Below are 12,027 nucleotides of genomic sequence, written 5' to 3'. Positions count from 1 at the left end.
AAAATAAACTATCAGGTATCTCAATTTCCAAAGTCTCAGTCAAAAATGTTCCTTAATTTATTCTGACATTAATGGCACAATTTTGGAGAACTGCTGAATTTTAAAGTCAAGGTCAAGTTGTTTAATCATCCAGTGTACTTTAAGCCCTTAATGGGCAGCTGAAAGGCCTGGTGAGCTCTTGTAGAAATTGTACACCAAATGCCTGTATGTTTGCCTGTTAAATTTTTTTTTCTCAAAATATTATTCCCAAAGTTTGTTTTTCAGAAAAATACTTTGGCATTTTATCTTTGCTGTGAATATAAAATAAGATCTTCAAAATATTTGATTCAAAATACTTGATTTCAGCAAAACTTGGTAATAACAAACTTAACTTTATCAATAAATATGCAAAATTCTGGAAACGTATTCTTATGTTGTGAAGATTCAAGGTTTGTTCAAATCATGACAGCAAGGTGTTGGGGGGGGGGGGGGGGGCAATGAGGGATAAGTATTTACATATTTACATAGGAATATGGAGAGAAGTGAACTTCTTATAAAAATATTCAAAGGAATAGCATGGATTTTTAGATGTAGATTCCTCAGGTACTAGCCCGCACCTCAGATCTCCAGATTTCCGCATTATTCCGCATTTTTTCCTCATTTTAATATGGAAAAAATGTGGAAAAAAATACGGAGAGAATTAACAATACGGAAAAGCAGAAAATATACGGAAATAATCCGGAAAATAAACGGAAATAATACGGAGAATTGGACTTAGTCTATTTTTCATCTGGAAAAATATTGAACTCTTAACTTAGAATATTTTTCATCCGGAAAAAATACGGAGCTCTGGACTTAGAATTTTTTCATCAAGAACAAGATGTGTTTGTGAGACACAGTAGCACCTGGCGGCAACATTAAGTTCTAAAAAGCTATTTTTAGCAAATGGGTCTCAGTCAAGGTCACACAATCATTGTTCTTGGTGTCATTTGAAAGCACTTTATTAGTGTAGTATGCATACCAAATATTGAGTCTCTATCTCTCACGGTTTTAAAGTTATGGCGAAAGTTCGAAAAAGCTATTTTTAGCATATAGGTCACAGTCAAGGTCACTGACCTTGGTGTCAGTTGAAAGTGCCTAATTAGTGGAGTATGCATACCAAATATGAAGTCTCTATCTCTCACCGTTCAGAAGTTATGGCGAAAGTTCCAAAAAGCTATTTTTAGCATAAAGGTCACAGTCATGGTCACAAGGTCATTGACCTTGGTGTCAGTTGAAAGTGCCTAATTAGTGGAGTATGCATACCAAATATGAAGTCTCTATCTCTCACGGTTCAGAAGTTATGGCGAAAGTTCGAAAAAGCTATTTTTAGCATAAAGGTCACAATCAAGGTCATAAGGTCATTGACCTTGGTGTCAGTTGAAAGTGTTTTTGTAGTGGAGTATCCATACCAAATATGAAGTCTCTAAGTCTCACGTTTCAAAAGTTATGGCGAAGGTTAAAGTTGACAACAGACAAACAAACAGACAGACATACAGCTAAACAGACAGACAGGACAAAAACAATATGCGCCCCGAAAAAATTTGGGTGCATAAAAACTGTCTTGGAGTTAACAGCAGTTCTCTGTTTCTCCTGAATGTTATGTACAATTTGATCGGGATCGGAAGAATGTTTCAAAAAGTCGGGCTCAGTGATCAATTAATTTAAACAACAGACCGCCAAAATTTAACCTTGGCCTCCATGTTGCAACGTCTGCTCTGTCTAAAGGAAGAAGTTTGTTGACCAGACAGCCTGAGATCGTATTGCTGTATCAACCAAAAGATGCAGATACACGTATTTCATATGCGGTAGGTCAGTCATATTTTTTTAACATGTGTGTCACTGTGATGATGAAAATAAACACTCTAGGCCTAGGACTGAGCTACCACTGGCTACGTACGTTTCAGCCAATATGCCCATGATTCAAATCTTTCAATCAGCTCATAGAATTTTATTATGGTTAACCACAATTAAAGGTGTTAATTTTGGGGAGCCATGGGCTGTAATCTCTAGCAATGATTTACCATACATTTTTTTTTTTTTTTTTGGTAGCGTCTGTGCATGAGGAGGAGATTTCTGAAAAAGAATAAGTGCTTATTCAACTTACTGCGATTTTAACGGGCTTAAAGCTTGGTCCATGGATGGTTATGTTTGAGGTATATATATTCTTTTTTTTCTTTTTTTATTGCTTGTTTAATTAAAAACAGTCAACTATGATTGTCATTATTATAAATACCGTAATATTTTAAACTAATTGATATTAAATTGAAGAACCCAAACTTGTGTTTATAAAAAGATTTTAAAAGGAATAAAAGCAATGAATTTAAATTTTATTAATATCGCACCATTATAATTTAAGTACTTTTTTTTTTAATTGATAGGAATTGCCAATTCGACTGCAAGTGCTGCTGCAAGAAATTAAACATGCAGAGACCTTACAAATTACAAAGAAGTCTGAAGAAAATTTTTATTGGACAGATGGGTGTAAAGCACAGACCTGAGATATAAATTGAATTGTGAGAAATATGAATCAGGGATGCAGGTAGAAAATGGCAAATGTGATCCAGATTGATAAAAGATGTCTAAAATTTTTTCTTGTTTTGTAAATATTCAATGCTATGTCAATTGTTATTTTTTCCCCAATACCTAATAGTGTTGAACATTTCACTCCCACTTTTGCTTAAATAGAATGAATAAATTTCCATTTATTTAATATGAATATTAAAAAATGCCACATTTTTTCCATGATGAACTTGTGGCTTAAATAAGAGTTCCAGTTTTTTTTCCATACATGCTCCTATTTGTTTGTCAAAGATATAAGATCCAATACATTGCTCATGAACATAATGTGTAATTTTGTTCATTCATTTATATGTTTTTTTCTCATAATGATATAATAAATTGCATATAATTTTGCACATTGTTGATGATTTTGTAAATATTTATGTATGTATGCATCATGTAGCGGTTTTATTAGCCATTTTATAACCATGTGATTAACTCCGTATTTTCTCCAGATTTCCGTATTTCCGCATTTTATCAACCAAGTAAATACCTCCATATTTTGTATATATGGAAATGCGGAAATCTGGAGAGAATACGGAAAAAGAGTCCAAATACTCCCATCCACATTTTCTCCATATTTTGAATACGGAGAAAATGTGGAAATTTGAATCTACGAAAATCTGGAATGAATGCGGAAAATTAGTCCAAATACTCCCGTCCGCATTTTTTCCTTATTTTGAATAAGGAAAAAAATGTGGAGATCTGAGGTGCGGGAGTGTCAATTTCTCTGGTCATTTAGATTTCCTTTATAGTGTAGTTAATCCTAAGGCAGCGAAGATTTCCTTAAGGTAGTGTAGATTTCTAAGCTTGAAACTGAGATTAATTCTAAGCTAGAGTAGATTCCTCAGGTAGCATAGAGTCCTTTGAGATAGCTTAGATCCCACAGGAATGTAGAGTCCTCAGTTAGTGTAGACTCCTCTGGTAGTGTAGATATCTCAGGTAATGTAGATTCATCAGGTAGTGTATATTCCTCAGGTGTAGATTCCTCAGGTAGTGTAGATTCCACAGTTAGTGTAGATACCTCAGGTACCCTAATGTAGATTCCTCAGTTAGTGTAGATTCCTGGGGTAGTGTAGATTCCTCAGGTAGTGTAGGTTCCACAGGTAGTGTAGATTCCTCAGGTAGTGTAGGTTCCACAGGTAGTGTAGAATCCTCTGGTAGTGTAGATATCTCAGGGAGTGTAGATCCCACAAGAAGTGTATACAGATTCCTCTCAGGTGTGTATATTCCTCAGGTGTTTATATTCCTCAGGTAGTGTAGAATCCTCAGGTAGTGTAGAATCCTTGGGTTGTGTAGAATCCTCAGGTAGTGTAGAATCCTCGGGTTGTGTAGAATCCTCAGCTAGGTTGTGTGTATTCCTGAGGTAGTGTATAATTCTTGAGTACTGTGTAATCCTTTGTTAACTGTGTAGTCTTTCCTTTGGAAATATAGATTTCTCAGGTAGAAGACATTTAGTTATTGTTGTTCATATTTTTCATCTCCTGGGTAGGAACATATAGGATAAAAGGGGGATTTGCTGATGAAGATGGACCTTTGTGACTTAGATGATGATTGTAGCTTATTTCAAATTTCAACAAATCAAATTGTTCAAAGTTAGAATATGCATTGATATTTACATTGATTTTGAATTCTATATTAAGGTATTGTCATGACTTCCATAAAAAGGTTATAAGCTGTTGAATTATTTCCTGATACTTAATCTTTTTCGTTGCATATTAGGAATAAAAGAAGGTAGTGATTATACTTCTTGAATAAAAAAAATATGCATGAGATTTAGAAGCACGTGCTCATTATCTGTATAAATTAATACATAATTATCATATTGCAGCATGAACAAATTAGCTGAGAGGAATTTTTGTGCACCTTTAATTTTGTACTTCTGTTTTCATGCAGACCTTGAAGGCCATATATATTTAACATAAGATTTCAAATTTTTTAAGACTAACTTGCATATGAACACTATTCTTAGGAGTCATTACTCTCTCTCTCTCTCAAGAACTTTTTTAGGCTTATATTGATGCATGAAAATAGTAAATTTAAGTTCAAAGTTAATTGTATAAATTTATCATTGATATCATATAGGTTAAAATGTAAAAAAAAAAAGGGGGGGGGGGGGGACAAAAAAAAATCTTTCTACTTTAACTTCCAGTGAATTAACTTTTTAACAGTAGTGAACATACTCTTATTATTTAGTGAGGATATTTCTGTTGGTTAGTTGTGGGTTTGAGTTAAACTTCCGACAGGGGTGTGAAATAGAGTGCTTCCTTTTCCGGTGTGATGAATTCACCAAGTGTTCCGAGATTACAAAGTGAACATGTTTGATAAACTTTTATTTCTTCCTCTTTCAATTAATAATGAACACTTGTAAGACATTTCTATGTAGTTAGTAATAGCTGTGTTACTGAGGATAGGGATATATAAGCTGTTACACGTGTAAAAACAACTACTTATTGTAAATAAAATAAAAATATTATAATAACACATTCTAAATCTGAATTTTTAGTCTGATGATAAAAAGAGGGGAGACAGACAGACAAAAAGACAGAGAGAGAAAGAGACAGACATAGAGACAGAATAGGAGAGAGAAATAGACAGAATAGGAGAGAGAGAGAGAAAAGCAGACCAAGAGGGAGAGAAAGAAAGCTAGGGAGACAGTAAAAGAAAGACATAAACAGCAGGAAAGAGAGATAGAACTGTAGACAGAAAGACAGACATGGCATAGTGCAGGAGAGAGAAAGAGGTAGATAGAGAGAGAGCAAGAGATAGGACAAAGACAGAGCAGTAGACAGACAGACAGAGGCAGCAAGAGAGAGTCTTTAAACAGAGATGGACCAAGTAGGGGGAAGAGAGAGAGAAGGACAATAAGAATGATAAAAAGACAGACATAGCAGGAGAGAGAAAGAGGTAGAGAGATGGAGAGAGAGGGAAAAAAAATCACTAAGAATGAGAGAAACAGAGCAGGAGAAAGAAAGAGAGCTGGAGAGAGAGAGAGAAAGACAGCAGGGGGAAAAGATGAAGAGCAGGAGAAGGAGGTAGAGCAAGAGACTCAGAGGAGAGAAACAATACTCAGAGATAAAGATATCTATTCATGTCATAATATGTAGGTAAAAAAATCTGTCTCAAACCTATTGTAAAAACAAAATGTGTTTGTGAAACACTTCTTGCGCCCGGCAGCAAAGTTTGAAAAATACTATTTTTAGCATATAGGTCACATTTGAAAGAACTTGATTAGTGGAGTATGTATACCAAATATGAAGTCTTTATCTCTCATGGTTCAAAAGTTATGGTTAAGGTTAAAAAAAAGCTATATAGGTAACAATCACGGTCACAAGGTCATTGACCTTGGTTTCATTTGAAAGAGCTTAATGAATGAAGTAAGCATACCAAATATGAAGTCGTCTCTATCTTTCATGGTTCAAAAGTTATTACAAAGGTTGAAGTTTGCAGGAAAAAACTATTTTTAGCATATAGGTTGCAGTCAAGGTCACAAGGTCATTGACCTTGGTTCCATTTGAAAGTGCTTCATTAGTGGAGTATGCATACCAAATATGAAGTCTCTGTCTTCCATGGTTCAAAAGTTATGAATAAGGTGAAAGTTTGCAGGAAAAAAACTATTTTTAGCATGTAGGTCGCAGTCAAGATCACAAGGTCATTGACCTTGGTTCCATTTGAAAGAGCTTCATTAGTGGAGTATGCATACCAAATATGAAGTCTCTATCTTTCATGGTTCAAAAGTTGTGGCGAAGTTTAAAGTTTGCAGACAAGCAGATAAATAGACAGACAGACAGGATAAAAACAATATACGCCCCAGATCTATTGATCCGGGTGCATGAAAAGTGCTGCAAGCCAAGGGACAGAACTGGTCAATCTAAGCACAAGGGAAAGAGTTACATCCCCTTTATTGTTGCAAAATTTCTAAAAATTATTTAGAAAGGATTTATTTAGTTTGTCTCTATACAAAACTCTTCTAGAAAATTTAACAAATTCTTAGGTAATAAAAGTTAATGGTAAAATTATAGTGTAAGTAACAAAAAAAACCAAGGTGTACTTTTTAAGATGAAAACAGTTGTGAATTTATGAGATAATTCCCTCCAAACTTAAATGCTTTAACTGTCAAGGTTACAATTCTAATCACGACAGTCTGCATGACGATTGGTCCTTGGTTTACAGATGTGCTCTAGCTTAAAATAATTACAGAGTTCATTTGATGAAAGCATGCTGTGTTTCTTAAGGACATCTGATGAACAAAAACAAAAACAAATAGATGCGTCCGGGATTTGTAAATATTTTTGGCCGCGTTTTAGATTTTTTGTTGTAAATGGTGCAAATAATATTTTACCAAAATATTAAAAATTAGGATGTTCAACTTACTCTTTTTTTTTCAAATAATTGTATAGAGTGTTGGTTAAAATTGGTCAAAAACTATAATTTAAACAATTTTGAATACTATTTAGCTAAAAATAACCTTAGCAGAATATTTCTCCTTTAAGTTGTTTTCTTTTCTTTTAGAGAGAGGCTACTAGGTCAGGCAAGCTATGTGTACCACAAGCATATAATCTTACTTAGAACTACCTCATACGTAGCAGTTTATTAAGTGGATATATAACCGTATTACAGCTTAGTTGTAATAAACAATTAACAGTATAAAGAGAAAGAAAATGAAGACCCCAGATTTTGTTGCATTTAATCCAGAGGAAAAATATGTCAACCTAAATTATGAACATAATTTTTGTCCCTTTTTCCCACTACTTACAATTAACATTGCAAAAGTTAATTAATGAAAAAAAACATTATGCAATTATAATTATCTGCCTTGCGTGTTGCATCCATTAGATTCTGACAAAACAAGAATATAGGTGCACAAAACTAGAATATTTTATTGTTATTTAGACTAGACATCTTTTGAAACATGATTAATATTTTTATTTTTATTTTTTTTTTTTTTGAATTTGTAGCTTTTAATGACCTTATTTTTTTTTAAATTTCAGATGCCTAAAAAGAAAGAAAGAAATGGAAGATGTGTCTTATTAAAAGAAATGTAGGTAAGTTATTTATTTTAATTTATGCAAGCAAAAAGCTGGGTTATATTAATAATGCTTGCATCCTGGTTGAAATTATGAATTTTAATTATTGCCATTTTTTTCATGTGTTGTAATTAATCATATACATGTATAGTATATTGTAATGACATGTTTGAATAAGTCATTGAGCTATAGCTGCCACAGAATTTTAATGTCTTAATTTTTATCATTTACTGAAAATGGATTTAATTTTGTATTTTTACTTAGTCAGCTTAAGATGGTATTTGAACGTTAAATATTTAAAAGAATACATTGTAACAGTCAATGAAATTGGGAAAATTGCACTGCCGAAGAATTAAAATTATTTCATTTCTAAAAATACAAATTGATGTTGCATTTTCTGAACAGAGCAGCTCATTAATTTGAGTGTAAGAAGAAATCTTTAAATACCCAGTTGACTTCAAATATTTTATTTGCCTGAGCACAAAAAACTTCTTCCATTGATGTATTATAATTTTCTTTTATAATAGGATTAAGGTGTAAAACCTAGATTAATCAACAGAAATAGATACAACACGTCACATTCCAGAAAAGCATTGCAGACATTTTATGTCTGGTCAAAATGCAAGTAACATAGAAAATCTCTGCAGATGCTTAATTATATAGAAAGAAAGGAATTCAATATTGATAAGAAAGATTTATACACTGGCCGGGATAGATTTTTTTTTTTTCATTTGACTTTAATTTTGATGACTGATCTCCTATTGCAGCCACTTATCTCAAAGGATGTTAAAGTGGCAGAGATATTCTGTGATGGCATCCAAAGCATTTTAATAGTTAACAGAGCCGGTACATTTCTGTGTGTCTGGATTTTTCCCGGGTTTCTATTTCTGGCGGGTAATCTTGGATGTGAGAACATGTCAATTTATTATTTTAGATGCACACACATAGTTTTGCTGGCCAATTGGAGATGCAAACATTCTGCCCTGCACAGAGATTAATGCAATGAAGTCTGTATAGATTCTTCTCTCTCTATGTGTGTTTATGTGATCTGCTTCATTTAAAAAAAAAAATTGTTTAGTTTTGAGCCAATCAGAAGCGGGGTTTATTTATAGCACTTGACGTTGTGTCTAGGTTAATTTCAGTGTGTTGAAGCCACTTTTAGAGAGAAGGACATGCTTTTATGAAGTGACAGTGTGTTAGAAATCTATTCAGTGTACCAACATGTTAGCAGTAGAGATTTTCAGACTATGATTAAGAGAGGTAAGACTGTCCTTGTTTATCTATGTGTTAGGCAGCCTGTGTGTGTTAGTATAGAGGGAGATGTGACCTAAATCTTCAGTTGACTGGCGGGATTACCGCTACAGTCTGTGGTCATTTAAGGTCAGCTGAGGACATTGGCTAGCCATTGGTCTGAGTTTTATTGTGTTTGGTCAGTGGTTTTACCTTGCAGATGACCACAAAGCAAGTTAGGAGGGAAGGTTTCTCTCTCCCCTAGGCTATTGTAAAATGAAAGCTGCTATCTCTCTCCCATTGATTTGTGGGTAAAAAGAAATACAAAAGAAAAATGTCGTCAAGTCCGTACTTTTAGGTTTTCAGTGTTTGGTTTTATACAGTGGATGGCTTTATGTGTTGGTAGTAAATGGGACGGAAAAGGTATGAAATTTGTACAAAACGACAGATTTTAATCTCGGGAGAAAAAACTGAAAGAAAAGAATTTGATCACTGTTTCTCTCGAAATAGGAGCTTTAAGGGAAGTAGTTCAATTTGTATTTCCTCAATTGAGAAAATAAAAAAAAAAAAAGATTTGCACAGGTAGATCATTTGAGTATAGCAATGCACGTGACTTAAAGAGAGAGAAAATACATGCGCATTAACTTTTGCCAGGAGAAATAACACATTTTACTCGTGTTGTAATATTTGATCCTGTGCATGCTTTTCGGTGCTTCAGAATCCCAGCTCTTGGTTTAATGGCAGAACTTCGCATTCTGAGAACATAATGGACGTTTGCTTAAAAGTGCTAGTATGCGTCATTGAAGACATCTCATTAGAATTTTTTCCATTTACCTGTTTTCTGCAAAAAGCCATTTTTTATATATATAAAAAAATTCTTGTCTGCCCGCCTGGTGGAGTTTTTTTTTTTCCTAAAGTTAAATTTAACAAAAGGCTGTGTTGACAATTTTAAATGTAGTGGGGTAAGCATATTTCTGAGGTCATTGGCCCTTGGTCAGAAATATAGGTTTTTTACGTCTGTGATTGTTTAAGCTACTATAGCTAAATTCTTTTCATTGACACCTATGGTACATTTGTTTCTTGAAATAACAAAGTAACAGTTAATGACGCATTTCGAGAATCTTCAACAGTTGTTTGTCGAAAGGAAGTGCAATGGTTGACAAATCATGTTTTCTTTTTCTTGTTTTCCTAGGATGTGGTAAAAAATTGCACCTACCCATACATGCATTAATTAATAAAATTTAACTTTCTGGCAATTGTTAACATAATATTACTGTTGGGGCAGACAGATTTCCTATTCAAATGTAATTAACTAATTATCAGTCCTTGCCAATAATTAAGAGAAATTAATCGGCATAATTCACTCTCGCTGGAAAATCCCATTAAAAAATCAGTGTTGAGGATTATCAGGATTAACCCCATGTTCCATTAAAAAAAAACCCTCTCTATTTGTTATTGTTGCCTTTCTTGTGTTTTGGCCCGATAACCATGCGTTTTAAGACAAAGTTTTTAAATTAGAGGGATAAAAAAGCTGTGATGTCGTGCTATCTGGCTGAAATCTAAACCCCCCGCCATCGATCTGCGCTTCACCTTAGCACCTGAGACATCTGAGCGGGGGATATTCGCCTCGGACCTGGGCCTCGCCATTTCACCTGTGATATATTTGAGCCGAAACTCTCGGGTTGTCGATCTAGAAGCTTAGAGATGAGCTGCTTCATTAGGTTTTCTTTTCAGCGTACACGCGGGTCTGATATATACACCCGGATCAAACAGTTGTATGTAGACTGTCGGAGGCTTGATATTTCCCCCTAGGATTAGTTGATTATAGGAAAATCATTGATTTTTGAAAGTTAATGTTGTGTATATACAGGGACTTGTTTTTCAAAGGCCTGAAAATTGAGAGTTGTCGAGATTATGAATATTTTATCTGATGTGATAGAATACTGATGCAAAAGAATGATATATTTTAAAAACATCCTGAAGTGATTAATCAACAGTATTGTAATATGTATAGAAGCGTAAAACAATTATTATATTTAATAATATTTTTGATATTTGCCTTAATTTAGACTAAATAGTAGGCCCGGGTTTTGATAATATCAATAGGAATTAATTAGCTTAAAATAATTAAAATAATGCACTTGGATAGTCAACCATTCAGTCATTTTATACAAGCTGATCAGATTTTTTTTTTTTACCCACTTTAGTACTAGCAGTTCCTAAATTGTTCAGTACTCTTCATAATTAATATGCTCACTGGATAATTATCAAGTACATTTTCAAAAACAGCCTGCTTTAAAATTCTAGAAGAGTACTTAAACCGTTGAATAAGAACGTCATGAGGAAATGGAGGCAGCTAGAGAAAATACGCTCTTCAAAATATTACGTTGGAGGGAAGAAATTCTTCCACTTATTAGTTTCAGATGAAAACAAAAATTTTCTACTATTAGGCTGTGAAGAATCTTGTGTAAATAGTAAACGCGTAGCAGGGCAAGGGAGATTGAATCACAAAATCAGACCTGCCAGCGGGGCTCATCGAGAGAAAAAAATTCTATGTCTGGTTGGAAATGTTGTGTTTATATAGCATTTGCGTGATTTTTTTCCTTCTATATTTCTTGCAGAATTTTGACATGAAAAGAAGAAATTAAGCTAGAGAAACTGCTCTACATTTCTTTGTTTATCTAAAGGGTTGGGATTGAAAAAAGGAAAATTATTTGTTCTCTCTCTCTCATTTTTCTCTCAAAAGATTGGAATTGAAGAAAAGGAAAATTATTTGCTTCCCCCTCTCTCTCTATCCCTCTCTAAAGATTGGGATTGAAGAAGAGGAAAATTATTTGCCTTCTCATTCTTTCTCTTTCTAAGAATAATTGGGATTGAAGATAAGGGAAGTCATTTGTTTTGTAACTCTTTCTCTTTCGGACTTCCACAGGGAAGTATAAGCCACTCTTCAGAAGCTTGTTTGTCTGGGCTTATCTTTACATGAGGAAGAATTTCTTGACAGAAGAAGGAAATTATAATGTTATTAATTTCACATTTAACAAAAAAATTATGTTTTTAGATTTTTTAAATATTTAATCCAACCAATGAACTCTCAAAATCTGTCACTGAAGTTTTTTCCCCCATTCATTATATCCGGGTATACGGGAAATCGGGATATTTTAATTACACTGACAGTTTGTGAATTCAACAC

At 33.8% G+C, this 12,027-nt stretch overlaps 1 protein-coding gene and 1 long non-coding RNA gene across 3 annotated transcripts in view; both read left to right on the top strand.

Moving 5' to 3' along the window:
• The first annotated feature begins 1,513 nt into the window (after window positions 1–1,513).
• On the top strand, window positions 1,514–2,901 carry LOC134238837 (uncharacterized). The gene is made up of 3 exons (XR_009986100.1): window positions 1,514–1,826; window positions 2,071–2,174; window positions 2,400–2,901. It is a non-coding gene; the product is annotated as an uncharacterized LOC134238837 (long non-coding RNA).
• Window positions 2,902–8,713: 5,812 nt separating this feature from the next.
• LOC134238816 (muscleblind-like protein 1) overlaps window positions 8,714–12,027 on the top strand; it is a 68,792-nt gene continuing 65,478 nt past the window's right edge. For both annotated transcript variants that reach the window (XR_009986092.1, XM_062720942.1), the window contains exon 1: window positions 8,714–8,867. The gene's annotated coding sequence lies outside the window, so the exon portion shown is untranslated. The remainder of the gene's footprint in view (window positions 8,868–12,027) is intronic.

Source organism: Saccostrea cucullata, unplaced genomic scaffold, assembly GCF_032062105.1.
Source record: "Saccostrea cucullata isolate Sc308-1 unplaced genomic scaffold, CSIRO_AGI_Scuc_v1 ctg2059, whole genome shotgun sequence".
NCBI classification, from domain to species: Eukaryota; Metazoa; Mollusca; class Bivalvia; order Ostreida; family Ostreidae; genus Saccostrea; species Saccostrea cuccullata.
The sequence above is the reverse complement of the archived record's forward strand: the minus strand, read 5'-3'. Positions and strand labels throughout refer to the sequence as shown.